This window comes from Scyliorhinus canicula, chromosome 11 (assembly GCF_902713615.1).
Source record: "Scyliorhinus canicula chromosome 11, sScyCan1.1, whole genome shotgun sequence".
Classification (NCBI taxonomy): Eukaryota; Metazoa; Chordata; class Chondrichthyes; order Carcharhiniformes; family Scyliorhinidae; genus Scyliorhinus; species Scyliorhinus canicula.
In genome coordinates, this window is record NC_052156.1 from 67085637 (window position 1) to 67099042 (window position 13406).

The following is a 13406-nucleotide window of genomic DNA, read 5'->3' on the forward strand; positions in this document are numbered from 1 at the left end:
TTACTAGTGGTGTACTACAAGTTTCTGTTTTGGGGCCACTGCTGTTTGTCATTTTTATTAATGACCTGGAGGAGGGTGTAGAAGGATGGGTGAGTAAATTTGCAGATGACACTAAAGTCAGTGGAGTTGTGGACAGTGAGGAAGGATGTTGCAAGTTACAGAGGGACATAAATAAGCTGCAGAGCTGGGCTGAGAGGTAGCAAATGGAATTTAATACAGAACAGTGTGAGGTGATTCATTTTGGAAGGAGTAACAGGAAGACAGAATGCTGGGCTAATGGTAAGATTCTTGGTAGTGTGGATGAGCAGCGAGATCTCGGTATCCATGTACATAGATCCCTGAAAGTTGGTACCCAGGTTGATAGGGTTGTTCAGAAGGCGTATGGCGTGTTAGCTTTTACTGGTAGAGGGATTGAGTTTCGGAGACATGAGGTCATGTTGCAGCTGTACAAAACTCTGGTGCGGCCGCATTTGGAGTATTGCGTGCAGTTCTGGTCGCCGCATTATAGGAAGGATGTGGAAGCATTGGAAAGGGTGCAGTGGCGATTTACCAGGATGTTGCCTGGTATGGAGGGAAGATCTTATGAGGAAAGGCTGAAGGACTTAAGGCTGTTTTCGTTAGAGAGATGGTGACTTAATTGAGACATACACGATGATCAGAGGTTTAGATAGGGTGGACAGTGTGAGAGCCTTTATCCTCGGATGGTGATGGCTAGCACGAGGGGACAGAGCTTTAAATTGAGAGGAGATAGATATAGGACAGATGTCAGAGGTAGGTTCTTTATTCAGAGTAGTAAGGGCGTGGAATGCCCTGCCTGCAACAGTAGTGGACTCGCCAACATTAAGGGCATTTAAATGGTCATTGGATAAACATATGGATGATAAGGGAATAGTGTAGATGGGCTTTAAAGTGGTTTCACAGGTCGGCACAACGAGGGCCGAAGGGCCTGTACTGCGCTGTAATGTTCTATGTTCTCTGTATAAGTTTGCAAAGATTGCCAAAGAATTAACTTTCCACAACCCTTCCCCTTAAAATTCAAGCCAGCTAAATGGATTAGCAAAGAGTTTGTGGTAATGAAATTCTATTAAGTAAATGCAGTGCAGATGGAACAATTTATTGACTGAGTAAAAAACAGTACCTGTGGAAACACGTGCCAGTTAATGCCCTTCACTGTACATTTTCTTTCAATTTAATAAGCATTTACACCATTAAGAAAATTAAAGCTATCTGCAAATCAAATGAGGATAGTTTATTGCCTTGTGGTATTAGCTTAATACATTTTGAAAACATCTGGTGATCACCGAGTAGGTTGCAAGGGCAAAGCAAATGCATATGTGGAATCAGGTACTAATACAACAGTTTGGCTGGAATAAATGACAGCCTAGTTTCAAGGTAAATACTGAATATTTCCATTTTAAATTAGTTACAAAAGTTATTAGTTCAATTTCCCACTGAATCATTATTTTGCACTGGGGGCTAGGAAGCTAGAGCATGTTGCACGTTTAGATGTAACAGATCAGCAAAAAGTACCTTGGGGTAGATTCGCACCTTCGAATGCCTAGGCAATAATTTTGTTAAGCATATCTCCTTTATTTGAACTCGCATGCTATTCATTCCATTCTGAATATCAGGCATGATCGAACTCAAGTGGATAACCTACCCTGCCTGATCATTACCAAAGTGCTAAAAATGTAAGTCCACTCTTTTATGGTTCCACAGAGCTCCATCCTACCACTGGTGTTAATTTCCTCTTCTACTGAATGAGTTGACTCCTTGCAATACTCTAATTCCACAGGTAGTGGACACTGCCTTTCATCTCATTATTAATTGCTCAGTCTTGTCAAATAAAAACCTGTCAGCTGTTTATTTGCAGAGTTCTCCATAAAAGGATACAATTTTATCCTCAGTCACTATCCGCACCACAATGCAGAAACTTGTGCTGAAAATCAAGAAGGCTAGCTGGGCATACATCAAATGCCAGACTCCTAAATGACCATCTTATGGACTGACCTGATTAACACTACACCCCTGTATGCTTCACCCGATGGTGTTTATGTAGTTACATTGTATACCTTGTGTATACTATTATGTATTTTCTTTTCTTTTCTTTTATTTTCATGTACTTAATGATCTGCTTGCAGAAAAATACTTTTCACTGTACCTTGGTACACATGACAATAAACAAAATCCAAATCCAAATCAGTTGCAACAGCCACTGGAAATTGAATTTAGGTTCTTTCTAGTTTACGCCTCAACAGAGTACTCAATAAATTCACTAAGCCACCAGGAGACAAGTCATCCCTTTGTTTCAACCTTAAAGGGTGGCACAGTGGTTAGCACTGCTACTTCACAGTAGCAGGGACCCAGGTTCAATTCTGGCCTTGGGTGACTGTTTGCGTGGAGTTTTTAAAATAAATGTAGAGTACCCAATTAATTTTTTCAAATTGAGAGGCAATTTAGCGTGGCCAATGCACCTAACCTGCACATCTTTGGGTTGTGGGGGCGAAACCCATGCAACGAGGGAAGAATATGCAAGCTTCACACGGACAGTGGCCCAGAGCCAGGATCGAACCTGGGACCTCGGTGCTGTGAGGCAGCAATGCTAACCACTGCGCCACCGTGCTGCCCATCTGTGTGGGGTTTGTACATTAACCCTCCCCCGTGTCTGTGTAGGCTTCCTCCGTGTGTTCCAGTTTCCTCACACAGTCCAAAGGTATGCAGGTTAGATGGATTGGCCATGTTGAATTGCGCTTTAGTGATCAGGTTAGGTGAGGTTGTGGGGATACGGTGGAAAAAGTGTCCTCTTCAGGGGGTCAGAGCAGACTCAATGCCAGAATTGTCCCCCCCCCCCCCCCTACACTGTAAGGATTATATGAATTGCATAATGCTGTTTCTTTGATTGAGGAATACATATTTAGATAACAGTAATTGCCATAAATGTGTTCTAAGATTCCAGACTTTAGATATATTCTCTGGTACATTGCTGAGTATTTCATGTAGGTAGAGTTACCACTTTGGTGGTAATCAGCAATTTTCGCACAAAATTAGGCTAATTTTTCAAATCTTTTGGATAAAGTTTCTCGTCAAATTCATGTTTATGGCTGAATATAAAGTTTTCCATAAACCAGTGTAATTAAGTACAGTTTTAGAACACAAACTTTTATTTTATTTTTCTGAGTGAAAATTAATTGTATGGTAAATAATTCTTAAATAAATTTAAGAGCGATAATGTGGTGAAATTTTAATACAGCTGAAAATGGGTTTCCAACAAAAGATAAGAATTTTAATCAGTGTCCAGTCCAATGCCTGCGAGTGATCTGATCTTAAAGAACTGAAAATGACTTAAAGAGCCTTGTGCATCACTAGTTTCACTGGTGTACGCTCATCAGTCTCTCAGTAAATTAGATATAAATATTTAAACATTTTTTAAAGGTGTCTAAAAGCGCCCTCGGTGCCGAAAAATAATTTCATTTTAAGAGTTTCCTGAAAGGTCCACAAATGGAAACGAGCAGAAACTCGACATACGTGAGGAGTTCAGTCTGAGGCTGTGGCCAGTTTTGTGAGTGGAGCTGGCTCCTAGCAGAATTAGTTTCAACCAGTGCAAAAAAAAACACCATCTCAATCCATGCATTTTCTGCTTAAACTTTTTTGATCATTTGTACTGGTTTGATTGATTTTGGAAAAAAGCAAGAAGGCGCTCACACCACTCCCCGCCACCCCGCCCCCTTCTCCACCCCCTTGAAGCAAAAATAGTTTGCTTTAAAGGCAGGCCATTTGACAAGTCTCAAAATCCACAATTTAGTCAACTGTTCGACAGAAAATATGCTTTACTCCCTTCATAAAAATGACTATTTTGACAGGGAGTAATTCAAATCCGTTTTTAAAAATTCAAATAATCAATTTCAACATAACTGCAGGTAAGTTATAGAGCTATAATGTCAACAGTAGTGGAAAAGATGTTTGACTGAGAGACCAATAAATACTATTGCTGGCAGTTTATTTCAGCATGACTAAGATTTCACAGAATCTCTACAGTGCAGAAGGAGGCCATTTAGCCCACCAAGTCTGCACCGGCCCTCCAAAAAAGCACCTTACCTCGGCCCACTCCCAGGCCATATCCCTGTACCCCCCACCTAACCTTTTTTCACTTGGGGGCAATTTATCATGGTCAGTTCTCCTAGCCTGCACATTGTTGGGACTTGTGGTACGTTAATGTTTAAGTAAATAAATGGGTGAATAATATAGCTAGTAGGACTTTGATGAATGGACTTATGGGACTGTTTGTGGAATTGGTAGCTATTTGATTGACTAACTGACTGGTAATATTACTGGTAATGTTTCAGTCATTAGTTGTGTTGATTGGTGAAAGATTGAATGACAGTGAGGCTGGAAGTGAAACTCAATTTTTGCTTGATTAGGACTGGCAGCCAGACCTTTGACAATTAGGTGAACTGTGATGAATATATAAAAACCCAGGGAAACTGACCTGAATGAAGATAATTTTGACCAGCTATAATAGCTGGAAAATATTTTTTACTGGGGCAGGATTTCCAAGCCAGAGCTGGGAGAGTTCGGGAATGAATGCTGTGGCATTTTATCTCCCAAGTGCCTATTTCCCCCCAACAGGCTATCTGCCCAGAGGCCAGCCTGCTGACTGTCTGGGCTCTGAGTAGGATAAAGAATGCTGTAGCTGGGGAACTGGACAACATCAGACAACAAACCCCCTCCCAGAAGAAAGGCTACTGATTTAAATATTTTAAGCAGGCTGCACGTCTCATATTTCATCACCGTTCAACTTTTACCCATGTTTTCATGGCCTCAGCAAACTGCAGATGAAGGGAGATAAGAACTTTAACTTGGACGAAATAAATGATTTTCAAGCAATTCTTGTGGGCCAGAAGCAGAAAACCAGCTCCCTCTTCATCCATGAATTTAACCGATTTCCCTTCCTGTATTCAGACACCATGTTTTCATGATCAGACCTCTCCTCTCACCCCGCAAGCACCCATCTTCCTTCATGATTTTCTAAATCCAATTTGGGTTACAGAGATTTGGTTCCTTGACATTTGTAGTGTCTCCTATTGCAGCTGAGCACACTGGTAAGAAAGCACCCAACACCTGTAACATAAAGTCATACTGGACTGCTCTCCAAATAATCTCTTAATGCTTTTATCTGCCATTGGTCCAATATTCTCTTGAAGAACAACTTCAATGCCCGATATCATAGAAATTACAGCACAAAGAGGTCACTTTATCCCATCACACATTTGCTGGTGCTTGCTTTTCACCTGGAGGCAACTCCTCACATTCAATTTTCTTTCCTTTTGCACAAATCTTTCTGAAATACCTAACCAATTTCATTTTGAATCAACGTTATAGCTACATTATAGATAATAATTTCAAATAACTGTCAATGAAAGCCATCTTTGAACATCCTCCTTGTGCTTTCTCGTGATAATTCTGAGTCTAGGCCTTGATTTTTTATTATTGATTTATTAACCAGAGAAACAAGTAGTCGTGAAGATAAAAGCAAATTACTGCGGATGCTGGAATCTGAAACAAAAACAAAAAATACAGGACAATCTCAGCAGGTCTCACAGCATCTGTGGCGATAAGTGGGAACTAATGTTTCGAGTCTGGATGACTCTTTGTAAAAACAAGTAGTCACTACTTGGAAGACCTCTGTTGGATTCCCTTGAACTTTCCCTCTTCTTGGGTATAAAGAACAATTTTAAAAACATTTTTTCATAGCCATTAACTTAACATGTTTTATTTCATTCAATACTTCACTATTCCTTTCCCATAACTCTAAATTTGATTCTGATCACAGGGTGCTAAATATATGCAAGCATTTTTTCTCAAAGTGGCCAAAACCAATGTTTTGTACAAATTCAACATCAATTTGTTAGATTTATAGTCAATCTCTTTGTACATAAAACCGACAATCTTATTTGTCAAGTACAACATTCTCAACACATTTTTGGAAGTGGACGTCGTTTATTTCTAGTATAATGTTATTTTGATGTTTATAAAGGGTATTGTTAAAGTACTGCACATAGCTATTTATTATGCTGTCTATGGAAGAGGCTGAAAAATGCTACCTCCAAATGGAAGTTTTTTTGTCCAAATAAAACAGCAAACCAATAACTGAAATGTATGCTTAAACAAGTTTTGGACTGACAACAGGTTTTGGACTGATAACATCCATTTATCTCTTCATGATTCCTCTAGATACCTCCAATGCCTCAGAAAACTTACCCAACATTCAAATGACCCTCAATTTCTTCCAGCAAACCACTGCTGCCTGTATCCTAACCCAAGCTAAGTCTTCTTCAGTCATCATTCCTGTTCTTGATGACATGTGGCACAGTGGTTAGCACTGCTGCCTCACAGCACTGGAGACTCAAGTTCAATTCTCGCCATGGTTGACTGCCTGTGTGGAGTTTGCACATTCTCCCAGGTTCTCCAGGTGCTCTAGTTTCCTCCCACAATCCAAGGATGTGCAGGTTAGGCAGATTGGCTGTGCTAAATTGCCCCTTAGTGTCCAAGTTAGGCGGATTGACCATAATCAGTGCACTGGGTTACGGGGATTCTATGGATAAATTGGTTCATAGCTCCCAAAAGCCTCCAATTTAAAACTGTTGTTTAAATTCCTTCACATCCTCGCTCCTTCCTTTCACTACAACAGCCATCACCCAGAATTCTGTTCCCTTTGAAATCCTATTCACATGGCTATTGTTGGCCAAGCCTTTCGTCGCCCAGGCTCTTCGTTCCCCTCTCTTTTAACATCTTCCTTTTTTTTTCTTTTATAAATTTAGAATATCCAATTCATTTTTTCCAATTAAGGGGCAATTTAACATGGCCAATCCACCTAACCTGCACATCTTTGGGTTGTGGGGGTGAAACCCACGCAGACACGGGGAGAATGTGCAAACTCCTCACAGACAGTGACCCAGGGCCGGGATTCGAACCCGGGTCCTCAGCGCCGTAGGCAGCAATGCTAACCACTGTGCCACCGTGCCGCCCTTTAACATCTTCCTTAAAACCATTTCTTCAACCAAGCTTTTGTTTGCCCTTCCTCATAACATCACCGTTTTTTCCGATTACCTTTCGGAGAAGAATTTTGAGATGCTTTCCATATTACAGGTGCTGAATATAAGTTGTTGCTGCATTTATTATTGTTCTGAATTAACAGTGGCCATATTATAAACTAAAAAAAATGAATGCAAGTGGAAAACAATTCTGGAAAATAAAATAAAATAAAGCTCACAAATTCATGAGCAAGTCCTTCACGTGTATTCAACTTCAAAGAGATGGATGAACATATGGAGCAGTAGCAGGGCTATTCGGTCCTTTAGCCCATTTGACAAAATCATGGCTGATCTGACTGTGGCCTCAACTGTACTTTCCAGTCTAACCTTTAACTGCCTTGTCCATCTCTCTGATTCCAGCAGGAAATAAAATATTCAATGACCCTACCTTCATTGGTCTCTGGGGAAGAGCATTTCACACTAATAAGCTGCAGAGAAACCAGGCTGGATTCTCTGGCCCCCCAACCACGTGTTTCTTGGTGGCGGCAGGATGCTATCTTGCCGCCGCTTATCAATGGGATTTTGCATTGAAGCCACACCACTTTGCCAGGAAACCTACAGGCCAGGATGCGCTGTCAGCAGGAAAAGGGAATCCCAACAGCCAGAGTATTCCAGAAAACATTTCTCCTCATCTCTGTCATATTTTTAAACAGTGTCTCCTAGTTCTAGTCTATTTACCAGAAGGGGGAAAATCCTCTCAAAATCTACCTGATCAAGTCCCCCTGGGAGTCTAATGTTTCAATAAGGGTACCTCCCATTCTTCTAAACTCCCATGGGTATCGGCCCAACCTGTCCAATCATTCCTGATATATTAGCGATCCAACAGTAATATCATTGAAGGTTGAGAGAGAAGCTGCACCTCCAATGATGATGACAGGCAGTGGGTGGAGATTGGATATTTTCCGAGAGAGAAATAGAGAACTGGAAGTAACAATCATGTCACTTGTGGAAAGGAGGGACGATCCTTTAAAACAGAGATGAGGAGGAATTTCTTCAGCCAGAGGGTGGTCAATCTGTGGAACTCTTTGCCACAGAAGGCTGTGGAGGCCGAATCACTGAGTGTCTTTAAGACAGAGATAGATAGGTTCTTGATTAATAAAGGGATCAGCAGTTATAGGGTGAAGGCAGGAGAATGTGGATGAGAAAATATCAGCCATATGGCAGAGCAGACTCGATGAGCCGAGTGGCCTAATTCTGCTCCTATGTTTATGGTTACTGTGGAAGAGCTAACATATGGGAAAACAAGAATATGGGAAAGCAGTTTGTCCATTAGGGCAATCTGTCCTGCATTCTGGACTACTCAAGGTCCCAGGTAATATAAAAGGATGAGAAGAGATCCCAGTGAGTATATGTAACTTTATACTGTGACCGAACCTGCGCTGTAAAGACCAGAGTGATTTTATATTCATCCCTGCAAATAGCCGAGTCAAATATTGGCCAGAATTCTGCTGCAGGAACTCGAGCCGCTAACCTCCATCCAGCCGCGGAAGGGGTATTTCGGAAGGTTGTTCGAAAATACTTTCAGTGCCACCCCGTCTTCAGCACACACACACTCACACATGCGACAAACATTCATTTTGCTGCCTTGGAGATTTTTCAAAAACCTTTGAGGGTACTAATTTGAGCATTATAGGAAACAATTACAATGTGCACACATCTCACTTCCAATGCGCGCTCCGGTGGAATTGGACTGGTGGCGTTTCGAATCATGTTGACGGGACCAAAAATGCTGCTGCAGCCCTCAAAAAGCAACGAAGAAAAACTAACTTGGACACTTGCGATGTTTGGTTGCGGGCCGCAGAATAGAAGAAGAAAAAGACCCCAAGCGTGAAGGCAACGGGACCATGAAATGGGAACATTCTCAGAAATGAATCCCCTGTCACTTCTCAACACTTACTAAACACTGAAGGCAGATGGAATGAAACCAGGTTACCGCACTGCTGGATGCCATCAACCGTGTCGAACCGGAATAACGGCCCGGATTATTTCAAACAGCAATTAAAGCACACAAGCCCATATATCTGTGCGATAAATACACCCGCAAATCAAAACCTCAATGTCAACAATCCTCACGCAGGGATTGAGTGAAACGCTCGTAGACAAGCGGGGGCAGCTGCTGGTCAAAACGTCAACACAGGGAATCATCTCCCTCCCTTCCCTGCTTTTTTCCGAGGGACAGGAAGGGAGGGAGAGAGAGTGCCCCCCCCCCCCCCCCCACTCTCTCTCCATCGCATCCTGAGGGGAGAGAGAGGAGTTTAGGAAACTTCATAATCGCCTGTCGACCCCCTCGCCCCAATATCGAGTCAGGATTTAGGCAGCTCTCCGCGGGCAACAGCGAGGCGGGAAGCAGATCAGCGCCACTCCCGCCCGCCCGCCCGGCTGAGGCGGTCAGACGCCGGTCAGGAACACTTTTCCATCGGGAAGCGGCTCACTTCAAACCTCCCTTTCCACCCATCCCACCCTCCTCCCCAAATATGGGCGGGAGATGGGGGGGGGGGGGGGGAGGCAAGAGGATGACAGCAGCTTTACTTTCCGGATGTCGAATCCCCCAGGTGCCAACTAACCAAGATCCCGATTTAAAACAGAGGCAGTCGACCGACGCAGTGGCTATGTTAACGTTTCTAGTCAAGCGCCGAGAGAAAGAGGAGTCGGGAGTGTTTGCGAGTCTTACCCCCTTCACAAGCCGGGCTCCAGCCCGCCGCTCCGAAAGGCACAAGGAGAGCTGGCGTCCCCTCAGCACCGTGGGCTGCGCTCTGCTGTCCCTCCCCGCCTCGGCACCAAGTGCCCACCTCCACTTTATTTGGTGTGTGTGTGTGTCTATCTGCCTGGGGGACGGGGGGGGGGGGGGGGGGGGAGATAAAAACCCTTATCAAAACGGAGCAGCTTTGCCTCGTTACGCCTTGCGTCACCAGCTCTCGGAATGCGTGGCTCCCCCCTCCTCCTCCTCCCCTCATCATCTCCCCTCAGGATGCGATGGAGGGAGGAGGACCTGTCTCCACAAGATACAGCTCCCGAAAACCAGCCCGCCATCTGACTGAGCCCCGCCGCCACAAGGCGACCGAGGTTGGAGGGTGCACTGAGTACTGGACTGAGTGAGAAGTGTGTGTGTGGTGCAGGTGACTGTCAGACCCTCTGGGCTCTGAGTTCCCGCCTCAACCTCCCCTCGGGGCAGGACTCCCCTCTGAAAGTCTCGAATGTGGAGTTGCCGAGAAGGAAGCTTTAGGGGAAGGAAAGGGCGAGGATAATTATATAATATATATGCATATTACTCACATACACACACACTTTTTAAATGTAAATCCCAACACCGACTGGAAGTGCTATGAGCAGCCAGCTGATGTCAACATCACACCGCTGTTTACCTTCTGCAAACAGACTGCAGCAGCTCAATAAAAGTGTGATGTCTGCGGCGGACAGCGGGCACCCTTTTACCGCCACCACACCCACCCACCTTGACAGACCACGTTGTACATTCCCAGAATCTCGCTGGCAATCTTTGGACTCTTTTGTTTTTAAATTTAAAGAACCAGACACATTGACGTGTGCGGGTTTCTCCCAGATGCCCCCAAACAAACTGGCTGTTACCAACCAACACCCGCTCCTCCCCAAAACTGGCTTCCCCGAAAAAATTATAAAGCAAGGATCTTATTGAATCTCACCGTTATCCCCCCCTGGGGACGTGGCGATATGTAAATGCTTTCATTTTGTTTGAGTGCGCATTGTAACGTTGTACGAGGGCAAACTTTGAAAGACAGTTTCCTTTCATTCAAGCAAAGAGACTCGCGAAAGCAGAAACTACTATTTGCCCCACTCTTCCCCTCCGCCCCACGAACATCACACGGCTACAGCATGTAGAATAACTGATTCCTCCGTTAACCTTGTTTCCAATGAGGACAAACCTCGCAGAGCTGGTGATAAATTGCATTGGATTGAACGGAGTGCCATCTTTTATTGGACCAACAGAGGAATCATTTCTCATTTGGTGAAAGGAGCAAAGAGCTCTGGAAAGAACGCGTGCTTTGCTCTATTTAAAAAAAAAACTCCTGTTGATCGGGGTTGGAGACAATAATGGTGACACATAATCGGCCTTTTGATTTTCCTGTCACACAGTTTGTTTTCATTATCAAATTAGTCACCAAATCAGTTACGAATATCTACCTAATTTCTGCACATACACACATGCTGTGACCCACTAAAAGTCAATACTAGCAGGTACCGCATCAATATTCAGGAATACGAGTCTTGCAACATATATTTTCCACTTCATGATGCCTCAGCTCACTCCCCAACACTGACATTCTCACTGACCCTTAAACACCAGGCATCTATCTTTCTCTTCTCCTTTCTGCCTTTGCAACCCGAGTATGTTGGATGCCTAACATACGCTTCAGCGATATACAGTGCTGCATCCATCGGCACACAACGCTTTGCAGCAGCATGCTTTAATCAGCAAAGCAAAGACTGCTGTAGCAATTAAACGCAACACTGATTGCCATTATTATTAGTATTTACAATTACAATTCTATTATCCAAGTAAAACTTTTACATCGCCATCGCTTGGGATAAAGTGGCAAGCGAAGTATGGATATATTACGGGGAGAAGTTTGAAATTTGCTAATTGAACTGTCCGGACAAAACAGAATAACGTGGCGGGGGCTGCAGTGCACTTTATGCTGGACATGCATTGACACGTGTATAAAACACACGCTGCCGCCAAAGATCCAAATGCAGTCTTAACATATTTATTTACAGTTCTGAAATTTGATGATTATAACGAATCCACAAATCGCCATAAAACCTAAGAGCCCTTAAATGATTGAAAACTGCACTATTCCACCGAAGGACACGAGGGGACATCACAGCATGTATGCATGTTGGGAAACAGTTAATTGAACCAAACGCCGCCTGCCTGACTACCTAACTATTCAATTCGTGTATTTTTACACACGTAGAAATATACAGTAATTATATACTTAAATTACAATCTGTGCCAACATTTTAGTCTGTGCCTTTCAATGTAATCTACACAGATAACGGTCTCTTTAAAGCAGGAATCCGCTTTGTCAAGTGTCGTGGAAGCTGAAATTCATTCCTTCTCTACAGCTGCGCTGCCATCGTGAGGCTTCACCTTGTACACGGAATGGATGCAGTGCCACAGTCAAAATTTCAGAAAGCTACAACAGGAAAGCTCCCTCCGTGTCTTTAAATGCTTTTAGATCATCCGCTGTGACTGCTCACCTAGATTGTCTCAAATATCTCTCTACAGCTCAATATTAGGTGGTTAGAGTTGTCAAAACTTTCATGGTACTATTTTGAAGGGGGGGGGGGGGTTATTCCCAATGCCTGGCCAATGTCCATCCATCGAGTAGGGAAGTTAATCCCAGTTGCCTGGCCAATGTCCATCCATCGAGTAGGGACGTTATTCCCAGTTGCCTGGCCAATGTCCATCCATCGAGTAGGGAAGTTAATCCCAGTTGCCTGGCCAATGTCCATCCATCGAGTAGGGAAGTTAATCCCAGTTGCCTGGCCAATGTCCATCCATCGAGTAGGGACGTTATTCCCAGTTGCCTGGCCAATGTTCCCCCTTCGAGTAGAGGGGTTATTCCCAGTTGCCTGGCCAATGTTCCCCCTTCAAGTAGAGGGGTTATTCCCAGTTGCCTGGCCAATGTTCCTCCTTCGAGTAGAGGGGTCATTCCCAGTGCCCTGGCCAATGTCCATCCTATGAGTAGGGGGGGGGGGGGGTTATACCCAATGTCCAGGCCAATTATTATCCTTCAAATAGGGGAGTTATTCCCAGTGTCCTGGCCAAAGTCAATCCTTCAAGTAGGGGAGTTATTCCCAGTGTCCTGGCAAATGCCTTCCTTCGAATGGGGGAGATATTCCCAGTGGCTAATGTTCATCCTTCGAGTAGGGGAGTTGTTCCAGTGTCCTGGCCAATGTTCATTTTTCAAGTGATGTGGGGATGCCGGCGTTGGACTGGGGTGAGCACAGTAAGAAGTCTTACAACACCAGGTTAAAGTCCAACATGTTTGTTTTAAGCACAAGCTTTCGGAGCACTGCTCCTTCCTCAGGTGAATCATTTACCTGAGGAAGGAGCTGCGCTCCGAATGCTCGTGTTTGAAACAAACCTGTTGGACTTTAACCTGGTGTTGTAAGACTTCTTACTGTACATTTTTCAAGTAGGGGAGCTATTCCCACTGCCCTGGCCAATGTTCATCCTTCGAGTAGGGGAGTTATTCCCAGTGCCCTGGACAATATCCTTCCTTGGAGTAGGAGAGTTATTCTAATGCCCTGGCCAATGTTCATTCTTCGAAT

General features: G+C 43.9%; 1 protein-coding gene across 4 annotated transcripts in view; it reads right to left on the reverse strand.

The window, feature by feature from the left end:
• The window catches only part of LOC119973115 (contactin-4-like), a 3053649-nt gene extending 3043733 nt beyond the window's left edge, over positions 1-9916 (reverse strand). For all 4 annotated transcript variants that reach the window (XM_038810685.1, XM_038810691.1, XM_038810690.1 and 1 more), the window contains exon 1: positions 9763-9916. The gene's annotated coding sequence lies outside the window, so the exon portion shown is untranslated. The remainder of the gene's footprint in view (positions 1-9762) is intronic.
• Positions 9917-13406: the final 3490 nt, after the last annotated feature.